The sequence below is a fragment of the Narcine bancroftii genome, chromosome 11, assembly GCF_036971445.1.
Source record: "Narcine bancroftii isolate sNarBan1 chromosome 11, sNarBan1.hap1, whole genome shotgun sequence".
Classification (NCBI taxonomy): domain Eukaryota; kingdom Metazoa; phylum Chordata; class Chondrichthyes; order Torpediniformes; family Narcinidae; genus Narcine; species Narcine bancroftii.
This window is the reverse complement of record NC_091479.1, coordinates 96645072-96671256: the sequence shown is the minus strand read 5'-3', so window position 1 is coordinate 96671256 and position 26185 is coordinate 96645072. Positions and strand designations below refer to the sequence as shown.

At 41.2% G+C, this 26185-nt stretch overlaps 1 protein-coding gene across 2 annotated transcripts in view; it reads left to right on the top strand.

Annotated features, from left to right (window-relative positions):
* LOC138746180 (amphoterin-induced protein 2-like) overlaps positions 1-26185 on the top strand; it is a 159624-nt gene that overhangs the window by 103688 nt on the left and 29751 nt on the right. The window contains exons 1-2 of one of the 2 annotated variants that reach the window (XM_069904156.1): positions 87-170; positions 2984-3036. The gene's annotated coding sequence lies outside the window, so the exon portion shown is untranslated. Of the gene's footprint in view, positions 1-86; positions 171-2983; positions 3037-26185 lie in introns of those variants that run through there. The other variant, XM_069904155.1, reaches the window with a different exon arrangement.

Below are 26185 nucleotides of genomic sequence, written 5' to 3'. Positions count from 1 at the left end.
TTGCCCATCAAGATTGGACTCTGCCCACTCATTAGTGCACACCTGACTAATTTTCCATTTGAACCACCTAGTGATTATGGGACCCTCAATGTGCAGAAACTCTTCCTCTTTTGCTCTACGGCCCTGAGATGAACCCTGCTGTTGACAATCCTGGAGGAGTCACTGGTAAGGTGTGTACTACATACGGATCGGGGCTGTTTTATACTGTTATAATTGTGGATAGAATCTGAGTCGTGCCCATGTTAGACAAGGAATGGCGGGTAGCATTTTGTAATTCTTTGTTGTGATGAGCCTGTATAAACAGTTGCTGGTATTGATAGTATTAAGTCCGAATTGATTGGGTTGTGCTGTGCTTATGAGCATATAAGCAGTTACTGGTATCAGTCGTGTTAATTCCAATGTAACTGGTTGCACGGTGTTGTGTGATTAAGAGTACTTGTGAGTGTTCTCCTTGTTGCGATCCCTTTGTGTAGGTTTCAATAAAGATTATTTTTGCATTCAACCTGTGTTCAAACCCGCTATACTTTGAACCCACCGAACCTTTCCCTTCCAACACAGCATTGGCACTGCAATGAATTTCTTTGGTTATCATTTAGAAAGGCAGATTAAAAATGGCCAGCCATTGAGGTTCATCAGTTTTGAGAGTTCTGAAGCAGACCTGTGATTCAATTAATGTCAAGGACAGGCATGCTTTAAAGAACATTTTAAATATGTGCCTAAAAAGAGACAGTGCTGGTATTTTGATGGGCCCATCCTGACTGAAAATTATACAAACTAGTTTTACTACTAAAACTAAAACCCATGGGGTGACACAGTTAGTGTATGGGATGGCACGGCGGTTAGTGCAACACTGTTCCAGCGCCAGTGATCGAGACTGGGTTTCAAATCCTGTGCCATCTGTATGTTCTCCCATGTGTGCATGGCCTTTCCCCAGGGGCTCCAGTTTCTTCCCACTGATCAAAATGTAAGGGAGTTGTAAGTAAATTGGGTGTAATTGGACAGCACGGCCTCATTGGCTGAAAGGGCCTATAACTGTGCTGCGTGTCTAAATTTAAATGTACAAAAATGCTGTTTTTAAATTAGCAAGACAATTTCTCAGAGCTTGCATCAACATCAATTGTCCAGGTGTTTAGTTTGCAGAGTCAAGTTGAAAAATGAGCATATTACATTAAAGTGTTTTTCAGCTGTCAATATAGAACTGTGTTCGATACTGATCAGCCCTCTGTAAGGTAACCCTGAAGGTCCAGATGTAGATCTGTGTGCGATACTGATCAGCCCTCTGTAAGGTAACCCTGAAGGTCCAGATGTAGATCTGTGTACGATACTGATCAGCCCTCTGTAAGGTAACCCTGAAGGTCCAGATGTAGATCTGTGTGCGATACTGATCAGCCCTCTAAGGTAGCCCTGAAGGTCCAGATGAAGATCTGTGTGCGATACTGATCAGCCCTTTGTAAGGTAACCCTGAAGGTCCAGGAGATAGCTCAGCAAACTTGGTTGATCTTTGAATTGAGAGAATTTGATGATTTGGAAAGGCTGACTTTGTTCTCTTTTGAGCATAATAAATTGATAGCTGCTATGCTTAAAGTTGATGGAAATAAGGAAAAGTTGTTTCCAGATGGTGAAAGGCCAGAGAATTTGAGAAAACAAATTTAACACAATTGGCAAAAGAATCCATGGTGACGGGAGGAGAATTTTTTTTTAACCCAAAATTGTTACAATTTGGAATTCAATTGCCTCTGCAATTGGGCACGGGTAAGGAACGGTTTATTTGTTGAAGAAAAGATCCTCCTTGGACCTGCAGAATTATGTGTGTGGCCCAATAAATCAGAATATAAACTCCTACCCCAAACTCACAAAACACATTGGGGCTGAAGCAACCACTTAGCCAGAATGATTTTGTTATCTTGTTTGTTCTTGTTCCTTGGTTCTTGATCCTCCAAAATATTCTATATGGAATTTAAACCAGAGGTGGTTATCTTAGTCCATAAGACCATAGGAGCAGAAATAGGCTATTCAGCCCATCAAATCTGCCCTGCTATTCAATCATGAGCTGAACCATTCTCCCACTCAGCTCTGCCATAACCTTTGACATTTTGAGTCTAGACCACAGTAGGTGCCTGGAATGTGCTGTCAGGAGAAGTGGTGGAAGCAGATACGATAGCAATGAATAAAGCCATTTAGTCAGACACATGCTGTAAGAGATATAGTGATAAGATTAATTTGACATCATGGTTGGCATGGGCACTGTGGGTCAAAGGACCTTGTACTGTTAACATTTGGATTATAAGACATAGGCTATTCAGCCCATCGAGTCTGGCCCACTATTTAATCATGAGCTGATCCATTTTCACCCTCAGCCCCACTGCTCGGCTTTCTCCCCATAACTCCCCTGGCTAATCAAGAACCTATCAATCTCTGCCTTAAATCCACTCAAAGATTTGACTTTATTGCTTGTCTTGATCAATATGGTAACAAGGTGCAGCAGGTTCAATCATTGATTCAAAAAGTAATTGGATGAGCATTTGATGAAAATCAAAATTCCGCTCCCAGGGAATGGATCTTATGGGATTGTTATAAAACAGGGCAGAAAGGGCTTCGACACATTGAATAATCTCCTCCCTTCTGTAAAAAAAATCATGTAAAATATCCATAATTCTGCTAGTGCCCATGAATAAGCTCTGGGCCCAATATGGTCAAAATACTTAATTATATGGTTCATGCGGAGTAATTAAATGATTGTTTTGAAATGGACAGTTAATGAGTAGATGTGGATTAAGGTGATGTTATTTCACTATTGATACAAGCATGCCCAGATGACACAGTGTTGCTCACAGCCAGCTGGTTCAGTGCCTCCAGCAAAACGTAGAATCTTTACATTTCATGCCAATGCCAGATACTGTTGATTTTACTCTGTGCAGGCTTGAGAGCAACCCCATGAACAGACACAACTGTAAATATCAGTGTCACTTTCTATCTGTTGCAGATCATTAAAAGGTCATCGATCACAACTGGCAACTTTATATTTTCAACTAATAGGTAAGCCTTGCCTAAATCATTTAAAGTTTCTCTTTGAGATTTTTTGTTTCTCTCTCTAGTTTGCCTGCTTTGGCAATTCAGACATGTTGTGAATGTAAAGTTGATCCTCTACAACTGATTATATACATGAACTTTGAGCAACTGATCCATTGTTAGGAGGCGGCCATTCTAGAGGGAAGATCTGCTGAAGTTAGCAAGGATTTGTCTGACTCTCTGGGAATGTCAAACTCCCAGGATGGGAGGGGAGGTCAGACAAGACAAACAGCCTGGCAGGTTGGTATGAGCCACGGACATTGTAATGGCATCTCTGACATTGTATGTGAGTGGGAAATACTGTAGTGACATTGTTCATATCTCGTAATCTAGAAATATAATCTTACAATCCAGGAAATCTCTATATGAATTCGATTAATGAAGTGAAATGTTAGTCACAAACATGGTGATCAGTATCCTGTTGGGCCTTTCTGCTCCACTACCCACTCTTTGGGAAGGAAACATGCAGTTCTTTCCCATTCTGGCTTTTCATAGTCTTGCAGCAATGTGTTTGGTTCTTGACCTGCTGTCTCAGTAAACCATCTGGTTTAGGGTATTGAGGGATGGGAAATATGTAAATGATAGTCTTGCGTCCTGGGAATGAACATAAAGAGGAGTCAGACACAAGGAAATTGCTTCTGACCAGACACGCGTCAAAGATGTAGTTGTGTAACAGGGTTGTCAACTGGAACAAATAGACCATCAGAGAGGCTCAGGAATTCCTTGCATGGTCCAGTGAACATCCAGCCTCCGAGGTGTCAATGGGGAATCTTATGAAGTGAGTGCCATTGTGCTCCTTGTTGAAGGGCTCGGGCCCAAAATGTTGACTCTCTGCTCCTTTCCATGGATGCTGCTGAGTACCTCCAGCACTTTTGTGTATTAAGGGACTCGGCAGGTCTCGCAGCATCCATGGCAGGTTTCGGGCCTGAGCCCTTCTTCAAGTTATGAGCATATTCACAGTGTATTTATTTTTTTTCGAGGCATACCTACTGACCATGGAGATACACGTTCAAATTCCAAATTACAGCTCCAAAGTGGAATTCAATGAAATAAGTAGATGTAGATGTTTTTAAAGCACCGATTTCATTGGTGACCATTGCTATTGTATATTTTGTGTAAAAAAAAATGCATTTGCTTCAATAATGTTCTTCAGGGCCTCCAAGCTTTCTCTGATGTAAATATGTGCTCTTCTATTTAAAAAAAAACACACAGCGTTTTCGCCCTTGTCAACTGGTCAAACACTCTTCTTTCTCGTGACTTTATCCTCAGACCATTTTACATAGCCACTCATTTTTATTCAAAGCTTTCAATGTCTCGCTGCTAGGTCCAAGGTTCTATTTTTAATCCTAGGATTCTTGTCATTTAGTATTTTTTGGAGTTACAAGAAAAGTTTGCAACAGTATTGGCATTCTAATAAAGGCTTACTTGACACCACCCTTGCTCTGTTTTGGACCTGTTGGCTAGAATCATGACTTCCAGACCAATCACAGAGGTTGCAGTCAAATTTCAATGCACAGCTGAACCTGAGGAATGTGCTCCACAGTCCTTCTCAGGCAATAGAGTCAAAGGCTTCAGTACTGATTTATTCCCCCAAAAAAAGCAAGATACAAGTTGAAAGGTTTGCTGGAATAAAACAAGATTTAAAAGAAAATATTTACAACACGGTAGAAGCCGATTCCAGCCATTGATATCTGTGTCACCCAATCAACCTGTAACCCTGTACATTATTGGAAGGTGGGAGCTCCTGGGGGAAAAACCTCACAGACAAGGGAGAATGTAGAAACTCCTCGCAGACAGTGCCAGATTCGAACCCCGGTTGCTGGCGCAATAACACCGTCACGCCAATCGCTACGCAGATATTTCTCTGACTTTGCATTAATTGTATTTTATTCCTGAAATATCTGACCTTCCCTATTCGATAATACTTTAAAGAATGCTTTCAGCAGAAACTGGCCTGTTGTGTCAGGTGCAAGCATATGCCGCGTAATTATAGTTTGCAGCCTAATACTGTTCTTATTTTTGCCTCAATTGCTTTAAAAAGCAAGTTCCTGTAATTTCCACATAATTATCATAATTTCCCGGCAATGACAATGAGGAACAAAGATGTGAGGGCCAGCTGTGCCTCTTTGTGCTGGTAATAAGCATTTGACTCTGAATGAAGTGCAAGGGTTTTCCTACCACACTTCACATACATCAGGCATGTAACCTTGCCTGTTGAGACCGACGCTGACTAGGCAACTGAATTGCTGAGCATCTGTGCTATTGTTTATCAATGGCCATCTTTAGCTCCCAGTTGCAATCAATTCGAAGTACAAAAAAAGTGCTCAAGAAACTCAGCAGCTCCCTCAGCATTCCATAGGGAGCAAAAGGAAGTCATGGTTTGGGGCCTACGCCCTTTGTCAGGAGGAAACCAAATCGACGTAAACATAAAAATCTGCAGATGCTGATGTCTTGTGGAGTACCAAAGGTGGCGGAGAAACCCGATGCCTTTAACTTCCTATGGACGCTGCATGACCTGTTCAGTTTCTCCGGCACTAGACGCCGGCATCTGCAGCGTTTCTTGTTTACCTGCAAGCCATTTTAATCCTCCTCTCCACTCCCTCACAAACCTGTCTGCCCTCCCCATCCTCCGCTGCCTGGTTGCGGACAAAGGGCAGGATGGAAGCAGACAGCTCCAAAAACCCTCAGGATGGTCCAGCCTTGCACAGATGAATCAGCCTGAATTTTTTACCTTCAGGACCCTGGCTGGGGCTGGAAGCCAGAACTTCAGCCTGTGACTTGCATTCAAAAGTGTTACCAACTACGACCGCTTTAAACTCAAGTGCGTCAGGCATTTTGTTAGGTAGCTTTTGTGATATTTATGGATTTGACGAAAAGTTTAAAATGTTAACTTTAGCTGAGCCAAAAGGTAAAATCTTTGGAAAGAGCAACAGAGGGCTACAAGTAATTTTTACTGTAAATTACACTGAGACTCGCAAGGTTGCCGAAATTCTCTGAACGAATGCCACAATGAGACCAGTGCCCCTTTTAAAGTATTTCCTGATAGTCTGAGAAAATCGATTTTCATTTGTGAAAACACTGATAATGTAATAAATTCATCAATCTTTCCATTGTGGCCCTGTTAACTCATTTATTTGTTTAATTATATATTGGTGAGTCACCCATTTCCACTATTTATTTTTGTTCCAGATTCTGTTAATATTTTACTTCTTCCAGCAGATAGCCACATTGTCGAGCATTCTTAAAAAAAATAGATCTGTATCACTGGAGCTTCTATAGTTAATTGCCTCGAGGCAAGATTTTTTGGACACTCTGCACATTATCCACTGATGTCTCAAAGATTTCCACGTCACTTTCAACGTAAAAAGAAATTCGCGACATTGATCTTAAATGTGGCTTTAAGTTCATTTCATCCCATCAGAATTCCTCATCTTGGCTAGGATGTTGTTAAAATAAATATTTCTGGTCTTGTTTATTATTTTTTTGTCCCTCGTCTCCTTCCAAATTTGAAATGTCCCACTTCTCCATGAAGTATTTGTTTTATTTATTAAGATGAAGCATGCTGCACACATAATAGGATGCCTTTAATGGAATTTTACTAGCCTTTATTGCTGATCAAACTATTATGACATCCCCGTCAATTTGCTTAACTGTGCCCCGATATATCTTTGAGGCTAACTTTAATGTCAACAACCTTGATGCTGGAGTAACCCAGAAGAATGGGTAGGGTGAATCTATTTGCCTTCATTTAGGGCAATGTGTGGTGGTATACCACCGGCCTACTACAGGGGGAAACCTTTGTACCTGCAGGAGTGTAAGGGGACAGGACAACACCTGGCCTGCTGTCAATCAGCCGGCCTGAAAGAATCAAGCCCCATCCAGTCGGGTGTCAATCACCCTCCGGGATATAAGCCTACGCTGGCCTCCTGAGGCCTCACTCAGAGTTGCTCCAGCCACAGCCAGCCTGGCTCTGTGGATTAAAGCCTGTTGTACAGTCTTTATCTTGTGTGTGCCTGACTCTGGCTAACAGCACACCACAATTTAATCCACAAAATTTTCCCACGGTGGCTATGGAAAAACTTCTGTGCGCAGGGAGCCTCAAGGTCGACCCACGCCACCTGAAAGCCCAGACACACTTTGAGATCTGGCAGCTTGCAGGCGAGGCAATGATCGAGGCTCACGAAAGCGACATCCTGGACTCCGATCGGAAGAGGTTGGACCTACTCCGGTCAAAGCTGGGTCCCTGCGCCTTCCAGGTAAATCAAAGACTGCTCCATGTACAAGAGCGCAATGGACACTCTTGAGAAATTGTACAAGCCCCCCATGAATGTGGTCTGTGCAAGGTACCTCCTCAACACCCGAGCCCAGCAACCCGGGGAGATGGCTGAGTCTTACCTGGGACACTTGTGAGAGTTGGCCCGACTGTGTCTGGCTGAACCCAGGGAAGGTGTAGAGGAGGTCAAGAGGCTGATCCGGGACGCCTTTGTCTGAGGGCTACGCTCGAGGGCCATCCGGCAGAAGTTGCTGGAAGACAACATCTTTGCTCTAATCAGAAATGTGGAAGTGGTCCAAACCCTGGAAGCAGCAGTCCTGCCCATCAAAGCCTTCGATTCCAGGTTCCCCTAGGCTCCCTCATGGCCCTCTCACACTGCAGCTGCAGCCCCAGGCCGAGCTGGGGAGGAGAACGTCGCTGCGGCAGGCGCCCTGCGCCCCTGTAATTACTGTGGGTCCTGGTGCAGGTCAGATCGATGATCATGCCAAAACTGCCCTGCTAGGAACCAGTATTGTTCCCGATGCGGCAAGAAAAGCCACTTTGCAAAAGTGTGCCTGTCTAAACCTGCGGGCAGCTCAGCGGCCCTCTATGACCTCCCCACCTCCCCCACATGCACGTGCCAGGTGGCGCCATTGATCCGTGACGACTTCCCCCTTCCACAACTTTGACCGCGCAACATCCAGCCCCACCAGCGACTGTCACAGCGCGTGCCCCGAGCATCTGCACCAGCCCCCAGCCTTACCAGTGCCGCTCACTGGGAACTACAGCAACGTCACTTCTGGCTCACGGAGTGATGTCACTTCCAGCTGATGTAACATTTTGTTCATACCTTGATGATGGGCTCAAGCCCAAAATGTTGGTTATGCAATTTGTCTTTACTGTGTGAAGGACACTGTTTAACCTGCTGAGTTTCTCCAGCATTGTGCTTTTACTTCAGTCACGGTGCCTACAGACTTTTGTGTTTTACTTGTAACGTACAACCACCTTCTATACTATCCACAGCACCTCCTACCTTTGTGACACCAGCAAATTTACTGATAAACTTCTTCAACCAAGTCATCTATGAAAATCACCGAGCAGGGGTCCAGGAATGAAATCAGAATCCGAATCCAAATTTATTGACATGAACAAGTCATGAAATTTGGTGTTTTGTGGCAGAATCAATTCATATTCTAACCATCTTACCACATCACTATAAATAAATTAAAAAAAAATAGTAGTGCATGAAAAGTAAGACAGTGTCTTTGGTTCATTGATATTCAGAAATCTGTTGGCAGCAGGGAAGAAGCTGTCCTTCTACTGTTAAGTGCTCGTCTCCCGATGTAGCAGTGAAGTGCGCTTGGCCCAGATGGGCAGGCGGTCAGGGCATTGAGAGCTTCGATGGACAAGAGGTCAGGGCATCGGGATGTCGGATGGGCAGGCAGACGAGGCGAAGCTCTGCTGTTGGGGCATCGGGAGCTCCAGTGAGCGGGCAGTCAAGGTGAGGTCCACAATCGGGGCGTTGGGGTCTCCGATGGGCGGGTGGCTGGAGTGAGGATCCACTCGGGAGCTCAGATGGGTGGGCGGTCAGTCATGGTGACAGGAGCTCAGGGTCAAGGTTTAGGGAGTTCCAGAGGCAGGCGGCAGAGCGGAAATTTTTAATTATTTTTACCAAGGTATGAAAAATATAAGTATTTTCATATGAAATTCAATTTAATATAACACCACCGGCCTATTTCATCACTAGGATCAAATGGCTACTCTATGGTAGGAAGATTATGATAACACAACTAGCTTTTAACGTCTAGCTGTTTGGAGCAGATAAAATACGCGGCCTTGTGGCTATTTAAAGCATTTTTAGCTTTGGCAGAGGGTTATTTGACTCCTATCCGTTAGGGGCTTCCTGTCTTTAAATTATCAACACAAGAATTGCATTAATCAATTATTTGTCCTTCTACCTTGAGACATATGCTAAGCCACCTCTGGGTCTTGTGTTTGTTAATGTCAGAATGAACAAGGTAACTCTTTCCTGCGTTGAGATAGAAACTAATTAGAGAATGTATCATCTTTTGGAAATTGTTGAAGCAAATTCCATTTTGCTACATAAGGTCAGGTGAACAAACAGTACAGAATTATTTATATGCACACGTCTGAGAGTAAAAATATTACTTCAGTACAATCCATTGGTTTCAATGCATGTCATACAATGAAAGCATGAATTATTAATAGAAGTCCTCTGACTTAAATCAGCTTCATATGTACATCTGTGCAAATAGAAAGAGCATTTCAAAGGTATGAATCGATGTAACGATACACTCATAAAAACAGTCCATTCCCCCTCTGTACGAGCTATAAATGAGTCAATATATTGGGACTGGCAACATGTAGGGAGGATTACAAAATGCATCATTCATTATTCTTGCAATTATTAATTATATTTGGGTACTTTTATACTGATTAACCTTTGCTAAAGAATGCAGTCATCAATACATGAGGGATATTCCTGGATTAGTGATATCGCATCAGAAGCTGTGTTAATCCACCTCAGCAAGCAGATATTACTGTAATCTTTTCATATATTTAAAATGAGAAAATATATCAAAGGGTTAGAGAAAAAGAAAGCTCGAGTCCTAGATGTTCAACCAGATTCTGCCCTTTTGGTGTCTGTCTCAGAACTAGTTTGGCTCCAGGCATAATTCCTCTCGGAGCATTGCTTCTGAGGATGTAAAACAAAGGGATGGAACAAGGTAGATCGCAGGGACCATTTGCTTGTCGAGGATAGAGCAGAGAAAATCATGCAAAACAAGGTCGAATGCACAGGGAGAGCTCTTCTCTTGTTGCAGCTTTACAGAGGGGTCACCACCAGGTCTTCTCTCCTGCTCCTCAGCCACACTCCTGCCTCAGGAGTTGGCTTTTGCTTGCAAGCCATCATCATTACTCGTCTAACATTACAGGTTCCTTTGAGTGCACGTCTTAAAACTGTTTTCATACAGGAATGGGGAGCATGCTACTTTTGGCAAGATATCTTCATCTGAATTCAGATTGGCAGAGTGAAGCAGGAAGGGAGATTTGGCAGATATTGAGTGCAGGTGGTGACTAAATGCAAACCCACTGTGTGTCTTGATGTCTTTATCACCAGCCTGGCATCTTTTTCCATTGAAGGGGATTCCAATCCCTGTTGACCACCACAACATGTTCCTTAAGCCCATGCCTACATTTAGCCTTCTGAATCAATGTTATTTCAACCAACCCACTAAGATTTTGCCTTGGTATTGAGCCACAAAGTTTAATTCCTCCAGAGGTCATGACCAGTTATTAATTCTTGGGACCATGGTAACCACAAGGAGCATTATTTTTTTATTAAAAAAAGCTATTGACTTGCATAATCACCAATAAGCCTAAAGATTAATTAGAATTGGTTCTAAAACCACTTTGGTATTGATCTGATTTGGTTTGAATAAATAATCTCTACTGCTAACACTCAGCTAAACAAAGCTTGAACATTTTAACTACCAACAAAATAGGAATGTTATTTTGATTATGTCATCTGAGTGATAAATTGTGGTTCGTGAGAGACTTAAATATTGTTACACAGCTATGGAGAAAATTTAAAAAAACATTTTAAATTACACTTGTGAAGCATCTTAAAATATTAATATTGCAAATGCTGATATATTAGTTGACGTCCTGGTATTTTTGGAAGGCAGTGAAAAGCTAATAGGCACCAAAGAAAATTGTACACTGGTGTGTTAATGTAATAGCAGGCTTGATAAAATTCAATATTTAATTTTCAAAGCATAACTTTCTAATGACTGAATTTTCATATTAATACTGTTTAAACTCTTACAAAGTGATGTAAAAGATATTAGCATACATTATTCCTGGTGAAAATTGTCTCCAAAATTGGATTGGTCCTTGTTTTCGTTATTGACCAGAAGCTCATAGAGAATATCTAAATGTAATTTAAAGGCAGGGAATACATTCAATAATTGAAGCCATCATAAGAAGTAGTGACTTATACAGCAGTTATGATATTATGTTAAGACCCTCAAAATAATTGACATTGTTTTTAATCGATCCAAGAGGAAGAAGTTTGTAAAGAGGGAAATTTGTGGCTGGGAAGAAGTGGCAGCAAATTCCAGAGATTCACCACTCTCTGGCTAAAGAAATTCTGCTGCCTCTCAATTTTAAATGGATGCTCTTCAAATCCTGAAATTGTGCCCTCTTGTCCTAGACTCCCCTACCCATGGTCAACAACTTTGCCATGTCTACTCTGGCTAGGTCTTTCAACATTTGAAATAGTTCTAAGGTCTCCTCTCAATCTTCTGATCTCCAAGTAATGCAGTCCAAGAACCATCAAATATTCCTTATATGCTAATCCCCTCATTCTAGGAATCATTCTTGTGAATCTTCTCTCAATCTTCTCCAATACTAGCACATTATTTCTTAAATAAGGAGCCAAAAACTGTACCCTGTACTTCAAGTGAGGCCTCACCGGTGCCTTAGAAAGCCTCAACATCATATTTCTGCTCATATCTTATTCCTCTGGATATGAATACCAACCTTGCATTCACCTTCTTCACCGCCAACTCAACCTGGAGATTAATCTTTAGGATTCCCTGCATGACATCTCCCATCCCTTTGCACCTCCGGATTTTTAAGTTTCTCTCCATCCAAATAATACTCTGTCCTTTTATGCATGACCATACATTTTCTAACGTATTTTATTTACCACTTTTTTGCCCATTCTCCAAATCTGTCTTCTCTCTGCAGCCTCTCCATTCCCTCATCGCTACCTACCCCTCCAACTATCTTTGTATCATCTGCAATCTTAGCCACAAAGTCATTTATTCTGCAATCCAAATCATTAACGCACAACTTAGAAAGAATTGGCCCCATCACCGACCCCCGCAGAACACCACTGGTAGCTGGTACCCAACGAGAATAGAATCTGTTTATTTATACTCCCTGTTTCCTGCTGATCCACCCATGTGCTATCCATGTGTGTATTTTCCCATAATTCCATGGGCTTGCAACTTGTTAAGAAGCCTCATGGGCAGCACCTTGTTAAAGGGAAGAAGGAAGCAGTGGAATTTGGGAGGAGGCTGTGTGGACATATTTTTGCCTCCAAATTTTGGACAATGTTAAATTGAATCTTGATAACATCGTGATATGAAACAATATTACAAGGGAAAACTATGCAATTTACAAGTTCTTCAATCAGCTTATATAGAGGTTAAAAAATGGTATATCAATAAATGTTATATATTTCAAGGAATTATGAAAGGTTTGGCTATTAACAAAGGGGCAAGGGGAAAATGATATGGATGCACAGGTGAATGTGAAGCTGCTGTCATTAAGGTTCATCAAACGCTGTGGTACCTTTCATGCACAATTGATTATGAGTCAAAATGAATATTAATTTTCAGCAAGGTAATTAATGTGTCACATTTTAATATATCTGTTTTGCTTCAATTCCCTTGTTTTTATAAAAATATCGATTAAAGAGAGAGACAAACGAATGTCTCCAGGACATCGTGTTAGTGAGCGACGATTGACATGAGGCTAGACCTAATTTTCCAAAAGTAAAACATGAACCAGATCGCTGAAAACAAGAGTTCCAATTACAAGTTATTAAATGTGTATTGCAAAAAGGAAATCTGATTTATGAAACAGACCTAAGCCATTAGCCAAAAAAGCATATTAAATATTGAATTTGTCTAGGTAGTTTGTGAAATATTTTGTTCCCCTGAAATATTCCCTCCAGTCACAAGACTATTTTGCATTTCAAAGTCCAAAGTTCAGATGTATTGTTAGAATACATACATGACATCACATACAATCTTGAGATTCTTTTTCCTCCAGGTGAGGCAGAATTACCACTAAATGGTACTGGCACAAGGCTGTACTTGAGTATACATATAAAGAAATGCAAGTATACTGTGCAATAAAGAGAAAAAAAATCAATAAAGTGCAAAAATCAGACTCCTTAAATGAGTCTGTGATTGAGTTTGTTGTTGAGGAGTCTGATGGTGGAGGGGGAGTAGCTGTTCCTGAACCTGGGGGTCTGAGTCTTGTGGCACCGACACCTCTTTCCTGATGGTAGCAGTGAGAACAGAAGCCTTAATTTGATATAAATGGGGAGAAGTGAGAATTGATTTTGTCTGTATGAAAGGAGACAGAGAAAAGGGAGAGAGACAGCTAGGGGAAGAAGTGAAGGATGGTGGTGGGGGTGGGGGGGGGGGGCTGGTGTTTAATTCAAGTTAGAGAAGTCAATATTAATGCCATCCATTTGGAGTGTGCCCAGACAGAAGATGAGGTTCCTCCAATTTGCGGGTGGTCTTAGTCTGGCTATGCATATGACCATGGACAGACATGTCAGCAAGGGAATGGGTTCCTCCCCCCAGCCAGTCTCTATTCTAAGATTTTCTGTTTTTTTTCCCCTTATTCTACTTATTCTTTGCTTGAAGACAGGCTCAGGCAATATATCTTTGTCTCCTTTGGACAGGCTGAATTCCTCCAGCATTTCAGTGTGTTTTTAATTATCGTATACAGACTCCATCTGAATTAAAAAGCTCGTCACCCACATTGTGTTTTCCTCTCCAACTATGCACAAACTTAAAAACCTTAAATGGCTCATGATCACAAAATCTAAAGTTCCATTCATGTTTTTTCGAAACCTACAACCTCTGTGAATCCTGCATGGCAGTGCAGGCAATGGGAGTGAAGTATTTGATGGATGTGGTCAGAAACTTGAGGTTGTTGTGTGCACTTAAATGGGTCCTAATCTTTCACAAGTTAGTGTTTCCACATTGTTCCCTCTCTCTCCCCCCCCCCCCTCCCCACCCCACCCTGCACCACCACCACCCTTGCAACTTCATGGAAATTGAACATTTGGACATTGAAGTTGCAGTTGATTGACTGGAATGGTGGCTGACGAGAGGGGCAGGACACTGAACTTAGGACTGAAAGTATTTTGCAGAACTTGAGAAAAAAAGAAGATTGCACGGTGCCTTATAGTGTTGATACAACCACTACATTGGCCGTACCCCTACCAACAGGGGGCGATCACTGTACCTGAAGGTAGGTAACCTGGGAGGCTGGCCCCACCTGCCTGGTGTCAATCACCGGCCTGTATAAAGACAGTCAGACATGGGGAGTCAGCAGTATACTGAGACCTGGTGTGTACAAGGTTAAGCTAATGTATAGTCTGTGGACCTTGCGCCAGAATTATTCGCACAGCAGCGCTCACACTTATCCACTAGCTTCCCCTAACCCACTGTATTTAATACAGGAGACCTAAAACTGGCTTAGGACCATTCATTGTATTTTTAAATCAATTCAGCACTCAGAGACTAGTGAGAATGTGGATCAAGCTGCCAGCTAAAGTGGTGGATGTGGGTTCAATTTCAGCATTTAAAGGAAATTTGGATTGGTGCACAGTTGGAGGTAGTATAAATGGCTATGATCCAGGTGCAGGCCAATGGGACAAGGTGGAATTATTTAATTTAATTTAGACATACTGCACGGTAACAGCCTGTCCTGCCAAATACCCTAATTAACCTACGAGCCTGGTACATTTTCGAAGGGTGGGAGGAAACCAGAGCACCCGGAGGACACCCACGCAAACACGGAGAGAATGTCCAAACTCTTTGCACTCAGCACCGGATTCGAACGCCCGTCACTGGCACTGTAATAGCATTGCGCTAACCGCAGCACTAAGAATGCCGACCAATAATAGTTTGGCACGGTTCAGATGGGTTGAAGGGCCTGTTTCTGTGGTGTATGCAGCCTAGGTGTATTGATAGTAGTGTGAGTGATGAACAGTCGAGCTGGAAGGTGTCAAGGTCCCTTTGTGTTATTAGAAAAGGATTCATCCAGGCAAGTAGACAGTATTCCATCACTGACATAAGGGGAAAGGCATTTGTGGAGTCAAGTGATTAATTACTTGCCACAGGATGTTCAGTCTCTGACTTCTTCTTGTCATCACAGAATTCATATGGCTGATGCAGTTAAGTTTTTTGTGAACCAGCCAACTAAGATGATGTTTGAATGAAGAAAACTGAATGCAGAAGGTGCATGATCTTTATATACTCATTAGGCAACTGCATGCAATTATAAAATCAGTCATTAATGATCAGCTTTTATTCAGTTCTTCTGGAGGCACATAGAAGCGCACAGAACTGAACCACGTGTGGCCAAGCACATGATGTGCCCTTGATATACGTCAGTAATGCCATCCATCAAGCAACATGTGCTTCTTGTTACTGCTGCTACATTGCAGTGTAAAACCGTCTGGGTCCTGATTATGAAAGTAGTTGTTACTGGTTGGAAGAAATTCTTCTGGAGTTCACTTAAAAGAACCGTCCTATGTTGAGGAATGCATAAGATATATCTGCAGAAGTAGAGTCCACTCTACTATTCCATCATGAGCTGATCCTTTCTCCCACTCGGCCCCATTCCCCTACCTTTAACCTTTGGTATCCTGACTATTCAGATACCTATCAATCTCTGCCTTGAATGCATCCAATGACCTGGCCTCCACAGCCACCCATGGCAGCAAATTCCAGAGATTCACCACTCTCTGGCTAAAGAAATTCCTCTGCATCTCTGTTTTAAATGGGTACCCTTCAATCCTCTTGTCCTAGCCTCCTCTACCATGGTTGACAACATTGCCTCATGTACTCTGGCCAGGACTTTCAACGTTTGAAATGCTTTTATGACATCCCCCCCAACCACCCCCTCCCAATTCTTCTGAACTCCAAGGAGTGCAGTCCAAGAGTTGTGAAATGTTCCATATATGCTAATCCCCTCATTCTAGGAATCTTTCTTGTGCATCTTCTCTGAACCTTCTTCAATCCCAGTACATTCTGTCTTAAATAAGACCCCAAAACTGTACCCTGTACTTCAAGTGAGGCCTCACCAGTGCCTTATAAAGCCTCAACATCATATTCCTGCTTGTATCCTATTCCTCTGGATATGAATACCTTCTTCACCTCCAACTCAACCTGGAGATTAGTCTTTTTTTATATATATTTTTTTATTTTTCACACTATGAACCATATCAACCAAAATATGTACAAACGTATCTCATTAAATTTACAGAGTGGTCTTTTCACACAAAGGAAAATAAACAAGAAACATGCGTCATCTATTTATTACACACTGAATCTAGTCGTTTTGTCTTCTTATCATTTTCATTCTCATTTTAGGGAATGGAGGCAAGCCCTCTCTGATATGTTCCATGTATGGTTCCCAAATTTGTTCAAACATTGTGACTTAATTTTTTTAAATTATATGTTATTTTTTCCAATGGAATACATTTATTCATTTCCATGTACCATTGCTGTACTCTCAGGCTCTCTTCCATTTTCCAAGTTGACATTATACATTTTTTTGCTATCGCTAAGGCTATCATAATGAATTTTTTTGCACTTTATCCAATTTGAGGCCTAATTCTCCTCTTATGTTACTTAAAATAAATATCGTTTTTTTTTGGTATGTTATTTTTTGTAATTTTATTTAGTATCTGATTTAATTCTTCCCAAAACTTATTTACTTTCATACATGCCCAAGTTGCATGTAACGTTGTTCCCATTTCCTTCTTACAGCGAAAACATTTATCTGATACTGTTGAATCTAATTTTTTAAATTTTTGAGTAATATATACCCTGTGTAACCAATTATAATGTATCAAGCATAACCTTGTGTTTATTGTATTCTTCATAGTTCCAGAACATAACTTTTCCCATGCTTCATTTTTTATCTTTATGTTTAGATCCTTTCCCCACTTCTGTTTAGGTTTATAGTTTATTTCATTTTCCTTATCTTGCATCTTAATGTACATGTTGGTTATAAATCTTTTAATTATCATTGTGTCTGTAATCACATATTCAAAGCTGCTTCCTTCAGGTAATCTCAAGCTGTTTCCCAAGTTATCCTTTAAATAAGCTTTCAGATGATGATATACAAACATTGTACCATGAATTATTCCCTATTTGTACTTCAACTGTTCAAATGTTAATAAATTATTTCCCAAAAAACAAATTTCTATTCTTTTGATTCCTTTTCTCTCCCATTCTCTAAAGGAAAGATTGTCTATTGTAAAAGGGATGAGCGGATTTTGCTTCAATAGTAATTCTGGTATTTGATCATTCATTTTTTTCCTTTCTAAGTGGATCTTCTTCCATGTATTAAGTAAATGAAACAGTACTGGTGAGTTTTTATATTGCACCAGCTTTTCATCCCACTTATAAAGTATATGTTCCGGTACCTTTTCCCCTATTTTATCTAGTTCTATCTTAGTCCAGTCTGGTTTTTCCCTTGTCTGGTAAAAATCTGATAAATACCTCTATTGAACGGCTCTATAATAATTTCTAAAATTTGGTAACTGTTTCTTTGGCTTGGCTTCGCGGATGAATATTTATGGAGGGGTATGTCCACGTCTGCTGCAGGCTCGTTGGTGTCTGACAAGTCCGAAGCAGGACAGGCAGGCATGGTTACAGCGGTTGCAAGGGAAAATTGGTTGGTTTGGCTTGGGTGTTGGTTTTTCCTCCCTTGTCTTTTGTCAGTGAGGTGGGCTGTGTGGTCTTCTTCAAAGGAGGTTGCTGCCCGCCGAAGGTGCACGGTTGGAGGCGATATCAGCCCACTGCCGGTGGTCAATGTGGCAGGCACCAAGAGATTTCTTTAGGCAGTCCTTGTACCTCTTCTTTGGTGCACCTCTGTCTCAGTGGCCAGTGGAGAGCTCGCCATATAACACGATCTTGGGAAGGCGATGGTCCTCCATTCTGGAGATGTGACCCACCCAGCGCAGTTGGGTCTTCAGCAGCATGGATTCAATGCTTGCGGACTCTGCCAGATCGAGTACTTCTTTGATTATACCTCTCTGTTAATTTATCTAATGCTACCCTTGGATTCCTTCCTTTACACAAGAATTTCCTTATTATTCTCTTTAGTTCCTTAAAGAATTTTTCTGTTAAGGGAATTGGTAATGTTTGAAATAAGTATTTTATCATTCATTCATTTTAATGCAGTTTACCCTCCCTATCAATGTTAGCCGTAATTCTTTCCATTGTTCTAAGTCTTCCTGCAATTTCTTTATTAGTGGCTGATAATTTAGTTTGTACAAGTGGCTTAAGTTATTATCTAACCTGATCTCTAGGTATCGGTTGCTTGAGTTTGCCATTTAAATGGTGATTCTTTTTAAAATTCTGTATAGTCTGCCTTACTCATTGGCATCACTTCACTTTTATTTGCGTTGATCTTGTACCCTGATATTTCTCCATATTCTTTCAATTTTTTATGTAATTATTTTACTGATACCTCTGGTTCTTTTAGATATACTATGATGTCATCTGCAAATAAGATGATTTTAGTATAAAATCACTTTATTTTTATCCCTTTTATTTTATTTTCTATTTTTATCAGTTCTGCCAAAGGTTCTATTGCTAAGGAGAACAATGAGGGGGGGGGGGGATAGTGGACATCCCTGTCTAGTTGACCTACTTAATTTAAAGTGACTCGATACATATCCATTTATTGTTACCTTCGCCAATGGTCCATTATACAATGCTTTAATCCAATTTATATATTTTTCTGGTAGATTGAATTTCTGTAATACTTTAAATAAGTAATTCCACTCTATTCTGTCAAAGGCTTTTTCTGCATCTAGAGCAACAGCCACTGTTGGCTTCTTATTTCCTTGAATTGCATGAATTAGATTAATAAGTTTACGGACATTGTCCGCTGTTTGTCATTTCTTAATAAATCCAGTTTGATCTTGTTTTACTATTTTTGGTTCACAATCGGCCAATCTGTTTGCTAATAATTTCGCTATTATCTTATAGTCTGAGTTAAGTGGAGCTATTGGTCTATATGATGCTGATGTTAGTGGATCCTTACAATAATTACTGTAATTATTGCTGTCTTACATGAATCTGGAAGTTTTGTGTTCCTTCTATCTGGTTCATTACTTCCAGGAGAGGCAGAATGAATAACTCTTTAAATGTTTTATAAAATTCTATTGGAAATCCATCCTCTCCTGGTGTTTTACTGTTCGGTAGCTTTTTTAATATATCTTGTACTTCCTCTATTTCAAATGGCTTTATTAGTTTGTTTTGCTCCTCTTCTTGCAATTTCAGCAGTTCAATTTTAGCTAAAAATTCCTCTATTTTATCATCTTTCCCCTCGTTCTCAGTTTGATACAATTGTTCATAAAATTCCTTAAAATTTTTATTAATCTCTGTTGGGTTATATATAATTTGTTTGTCCTTTTTCCTTGATGCCAGTATCATTCTTTTAGCTTGTTCTGTTTTAAGTTGCCAGGCAATATTTTATGTGTTTTTTCTCCCAGTTCGTAATAGTTTTGCTTTGTTTTCATTACGTTCTCCACCTTGTACATTGGTAATGTTTCGTATTTAATTTTTTTGTCTGCCAGTTCTCTCCTTTTTGTTATATCATCCCTTTTTACTAATTCCTTTTCTGTACTTACTATCTCCCTTTCCAACTGCTCTATTCCCCGATTGTAATCCTTTTTCATCTTAGTCACTTAACTTATTATCTGCCCTCTAATGAAGGCTTCCATTGCGTCCCATAATACAAATTTCACCGATCCTGTGTTTATTTCAAAATATGTTTTAATTTGGCATTCAATAAACTCCCTAAATTCCTGTCTTTTAAGTAGCATGGAGTTTAACCTCCATCTATATGTTCTTGATGGGATGTCCTCCAGTTCTATTGGTAATAATAGAGGTGAATGATCTGATAGTAGTCTAGCTTTATATTCAGTTTTCCCAACTCTCCCTTGAATATGGGCTGACAACAAAAACATATCAATCCTTGAGTAAATTTTGAGCCTACTCGAATAATATGAAAATTCCTTCTCTCTTGGGTGTTGCCTCCTCCATATATCCATAAGTTTTATTTCCTGCATTGATTTAACCATTCATTTGGCTACTTTATTCTTTTTACTTTTCTTTTGTCCAGTTTTATCCAAAATTGGGTCCAAATTAAGGTTAAAATCCCCTCCTATCAAAATATTTCCTTGTGTGTCTGCAATATTCAAAAAAATATCCTGCATAAACTTTTGATCCTCTTCGTTAGGTGCGTATATATTGAGCAAATTCCAAAATTTTGAGTATATCTGACACTTTATCATTGCATACCTCCCTGCCGGATCTATTATTTCCTCCTCTATTTTGATTGGTACATTTTTGTTAACTAGTATGGCTACTCCTCTAGCTTTTGAATTATAGGATGCTGCCGTTTCGTGTCCTACCCAGTCTCTCTTTAGTTTGTTATGTTCTGCTTCAGTTAGATGTGTTTCCTGCACAAATGCTATATCGATTTTTTTCCTTCAATAAATTTAGTAGCCTCTTCCTTTTAATTTGGTTATGTATTCCATTAATGTTTATAGTCATATAGTTCAACATGGCCATCTTGTATCTTGCATAAATCTCTTTTCCATCCCTTTGCCACCTCCACCCACCTTTTCCCCATTTTCATCTCTTAGTTTTCTCTTATTACACTTAATATACGACAACACATTTAAGACATAAAATACCCCCGCAGTTCCCAAATCCACTAATACCTTAACCCCAAAAGTTCCCCCCCTCTCTGAGTTGCTCCATACCCCTTGCCGGGCAACCACAACTCCCCTTTTCATTTGCGTTGCAATCTTATTCGCTGCGTCAACTGATTTTGCAGTGACGGTTATTCCCCCTCCACCCAGCCCTCTCCAGAAAACACTTTTTTAACACATATAACAAAGCTCTCTCTCTTTTTTCCCCCTTACTCCCTTCCTTCCCCTCTCTTTTCCCTCTTTAGTTCTTTACATATACATTGTTTTTACATCTTTATATATACTTTATTGCCATTCTTCATTCTTGTTACATCTCTTCATCTCTTCTCCTGTTCTGCAAACGTTCTGCGAATTCTTGCACTTTCTCTGGATCCGAGAACAGTTTGTTTTGCTCCCTGGGTATAAATATTTTAAGCATGGCTGGATGTCTTAGTATGAATTTGTAACATTTTTTCCATAAAGTTGATTTTGCTGTATTAAATTCCTTCCTCATCTTTAAGAGTTCAAAACTTATGTCTGGGTAAAAAAATAATTTTTGACCCTTGTATTCCAGTGGTTTATTATCTTCTCTAATTTTATTGCTTTCCCATTCCAGTATATTTTCTCTTGTCATATATCTCAAAAATTTTACTAAGATGGATCTTGGTTTTTGATGTGTCTGTGGTTTCGGAGCTAATGCTCCGTGTGCTGTTAGGTCTGCTTTGTTCATGAATGAGTGAGACAAACACCAGGCTGAGTCGAAATCAGGGTTCTTTGTTCTTTATTACCGGATTGTAACACTTGCGACTAACAAGTTAGTCGGAGAATGCATTCTGCCGTTATCAGCAAAATGGTGATTTTTTATACCCTTGGATACATGTTTAGAACATCATCATATCATTACTTGTCCAATGACTAAAACTGTTGCTATCCTTTCCCTGCTAGCTTCCTGCCTCTCAATCCATCAATGTCTCTCTTATCTTGTAAGTACAAGGATGCATTCTGTTACTCCTTAGTACTGGGTGACTCCTTCTCCGGTCCCATCTCATGATGTTTTACCTAACAGGAGTACAAGGACACCTCCCCTTCTTGTTACTGCCCTGTACAGGGTAACTCCCTACACATTCCCATCTCATGATGTTTTACCTTACAATCCCTCCTTTGTCCTCTTTAGAGGACAATCTCGCCCTGACTATGCTACCACCGCGTTACATTATTTCGCCTATTATTGCCAAGCTCTATACGGGTTCTGTTCACAGGGTAGTTCGGCTGGTGGGCGAGGGTTCCCCCAACCCTCCTTTGCGTACACCCCCCATCCGTCACCCCGATCCCATTGCCCGTTTACAAGTTTCATCCCATTTGCCCCCAAGCAAAAAACTAGCTAACCCCCCGTACATTAGTAAATTCCCAAGTTAACATATGGTCTACAATCTAATTCATAATACTTGTTCTACAATCTGATTAATAATGTTTGTGTTACAATCAATGTTATAATATTTGGGTTACAAGCAAGGTTAAAATTATATGTGTAACAATCTAATTCACAATCCCTCCTTCCCATCACATTCCCCTTCAGACTCCAGATCGATCTCAGCAACTTTCTCCGTCTCCTGTAATGTGAGATAGTCTTGCTCCACAGCCTGCACAGCTTGATATTTCGGAGGCAGTTCATCACGGTCAGCAAGGGCTGTCTCTATGGTCCTCGTGACCAGCGTTCGAATGCATGGAATACAACAACAGCCACAAGTGATAAAAATTGATACAGAAATGAACAAACCCAGCAAAAGTTGTCCTAACAATGTGCTCCATCTCCCAAACACTCCCTGTAACCAGGATAAAACAGGATTGGAGACTCCAGACTGGGCTTTTAATTCTTTCGCCAATGCCCTAAGTTTCGTTAACCCCTTAGTGAGTGATCCATCTGGCCCTGTGTTATTAGAGATAGAAGTGCAGCATAGATCTCCAAACATAGCACACACTCCACCTTTCTCTGCCAGGACCATATCAATCGCTATCCTATTCTGAAGTGTCATAAGGGAAGTTTCTGACAGTTGTTGATGTATTGCCTCAACAACGTCCCTGGTCAAATTTGCAGGCGCTGGACATTATAGTGAATAAGGTTGATCCTATTAATATTCTTATTTACAGTGATGGGAAATATTGCACTAAAAACAGGAAAGCTTTCAAACCCAGCTGCAATCTCATCGGCTAATTTAAATTCGTCCGGAATATTCCGGGCTTGGCCAATGGCATCAATCCATACCCCATCAGGGTTCCTTCCTCCCGGCCCCAAGAGTCCAACACTCCTCCTTTTTCTCCACAGCCAACTCTCTGTGTGGCGCAATTCTAGGGAATCCTCGTCTCCCTCCTGCATTTTGACAATCAGCACTGGCGCATTAAGGGTTACTAGAGCACACCGACCATCCCAGTTAGCAGGGAGCCAGTTGTACAGCACTCTTCCTCCACAAAACTCATCTGTGTAGTCATTCAATCTGCTACAAGTCTCCTTAGTTTCAGATTCATTTTTTTGTTATGGGACCTCAAAATCATCCCCTGTATATGTTCATGATAACCAGTAACCTGTTTGGCTGCCCTGTCAGGCACCCATGTGGCGTTTTCCCTGCTAATAGTAGGTCGTCTACATACTGAATCAGTGTAACATCTTCCGGGAGCTTTAATTTCATTAGGATTTCGCTAAGGGCCTGATTGAACAGTCCTGGACTGTCCTTATAACCCTGAGGTAATCTAGTGTATGTGTACCGATGTGCTTGGTAAGTGAAAGTTAACCAGTTTTGCCATTCCTCAGCTAAATTCAAGCAGAAGAATGCGTTTGCCAGATCAATGACAGTATAGTATTCGTGCTCCGGACTCAGAGCCCTAAGTGCTACATATGGGTCTGGGACTGGTCTCCCGATGGTCTTGGTAGCCAAGTTAATTTCCCGGAGGTCGTGTACCATCCTCCAGTCTTTTCTACCCTGTTTGGGAACAGGCATGATGGGCGTGTTCCACATACTGTCAGGTGCCGCCCTTAAAACCCCTGACTCCATTAACCCTTCTATCGTTCCTTTAATACCCTCCTCCTGACTGGGCGACAAGCGGTATTGTTTTCTCCATATTGGTTTCTGCCCGGGGTTGGCCAATTCTAGAAATACCTCTCCTTTTATTACTCCCACATCATAGGGCCCCGTTGTCCATATATGTGGACTCAGATTAGAAAGATATTTGTCTGAGTCTCTGTGATCAATATTTTCTCCTTCTATGGCTCGGTCTCTTTCTACTTTCTCATTCACAACCTGGTCCCATGCTTCAATATTCAGTCTGACAAATTTTCCTCCCTCCGAGGTGGAATATCCCGGGATTTCTGTCTGCCTGTATTCACACTCTATCGCTTCCTTTACCATCGGACCCAGCTGTCGAGCGTGATGATCTTTGGCAATACCCAAGGTCACATGAGGCACACTTTCTACTCCTAAGCAGAACCACTCCATTTGTTCTTCTGTCATGACAACCATAGCAGCTATTCCCTCCTTACCTACAAAGATAAATGGACAATGTATCGTTTCTGTCTTCCCTTCTTTTAGAGAGTCCCACCTCTCCTCATATTCCTGGTCCGGGTGGATGGTGTAGTTTAATGTAACATGCATAGGATCTAGTGGATAAAGGTAATCCCCATACCGAGGAATACTGGCCCTCCACTCAAAAAACTGTTTAATCAGCCCTGGGCCTGGTTCATCATACAGTAGCCGACTCCAGAAAATACTAACCTCCACAGAGTCTTCTGAAGCGTTAGATGGGGTCATTACTATAAACTGTCCTCCCCTTCTTATTGTATCCCCTGGGTATGTTAACCGAAGGCCCTTCTCAGAACATTGTATGGTTATTCCTAGTTTGGTAAGAATGTCCCTTGCTAATAAATTAATGGGGCAACTTGGCACAACCAGGACAGGCGTTTTAACCCTTTGTCGTCCAAATGTCATGTCGATGTTATCTGTATAGGGCTGTGTTTCCCTTATCCCGGAGAATCCTATTGTAGATAATGTTTTGCCCGAAAATGTGCTCCCTGGGGGTTTTTTAATCACTGTCGTAACTGCTGCCCCTGTGTCAACCATAAATTCAATTTTTTCTCCATTTACCGTCCCCCAAATTTTTGGTGGCTCCCAGGGAGGCGTGATTTTTGATTCTCCTGGGCACCTTCAATAATCAAAATCAGCACCTTCCTCAATATAGTCATTACACTGAGGTGCCTGGACTTGTTGATCACTCTGCCACCCCCCGATTCTCTGGGGCCCATCAATGTGTCCACCCCTACCCCTTGCTTGTCCTCTTAAGTTTCCTCCTCTTCCCCGATAGCCTCTAATAGAGGGTAATCTTTTTCCCTTTGCTCTCCCAGCCTCCGGACAGTTCCGCTGGTAGTGTCCAGGATTTTGGCAGTACCAGCATACTGCATGTTCCCCTCTATACATTGTACCTAGCTGTCTTTCCCAACCATTTCTTACTTGGGGTCCCGGATTTATCACTGGCCCCATGACCTGTGGGACTATCTGTTGGGCCGCTAATTTAACCCCTATATGTTCTATAGCTCTCACCAATTTATCGGTTGTTTTGTCCACCTCCTTCTGGGACGCACTTTCTGACTTAGCATGCTCTGATTGACGATGTCGTTTGATTGCATGTGTCAGGTGTCTTTTCCACAAATCCTCTGACATTGTCTCTACTCCCACAATGTCCCTTAATTTTGCTTGAACCGTAGCAGGTAGTCCGTTTATTATCCCATTACGAAAGTGAGCCCTTCCTAAGGGGCTGTGGTCGGGTCTTTCTCCAGTCCCTGTTTCCCATAAGTCCCATGCTCGAGTGAAATACTCGTGTGCAGTCTCTCCTTCCTTTAGTTGAAGGGTTACCAAGGCATCCAAACTATAGGGTGTAGGAAATGTTTCTCTAAGTGCTTCCCAAAATTTATTCCAAAGTGGGTTAAATTCTATTTCATCCCCCAATTTACTGCTTCTTACAATTTTCTCTATTTGCTTCAGGGCCCCTTCTGCCTTTAATTTTATCATGATAGTTCTGACATCTGCGAGTGCTAATTGTTCTTGGCAGGTTTCTCGCTCAAAACAAGAAATCCATGGACTAGCCCCATTACTCAACGGAGGTAGTTTTTTCATTAAACTCTCTAAGTCCATTCGTGACCAGGGTACATATTTTTGAGTTCCCCGTCCCGTGATCAGTAATGGGCATTGATATCTCAATTTTGGGGATTTCTGCTCCTTCTTTACTCTTGGCATGCATTTATTTATCCCACCTTGTTCTGA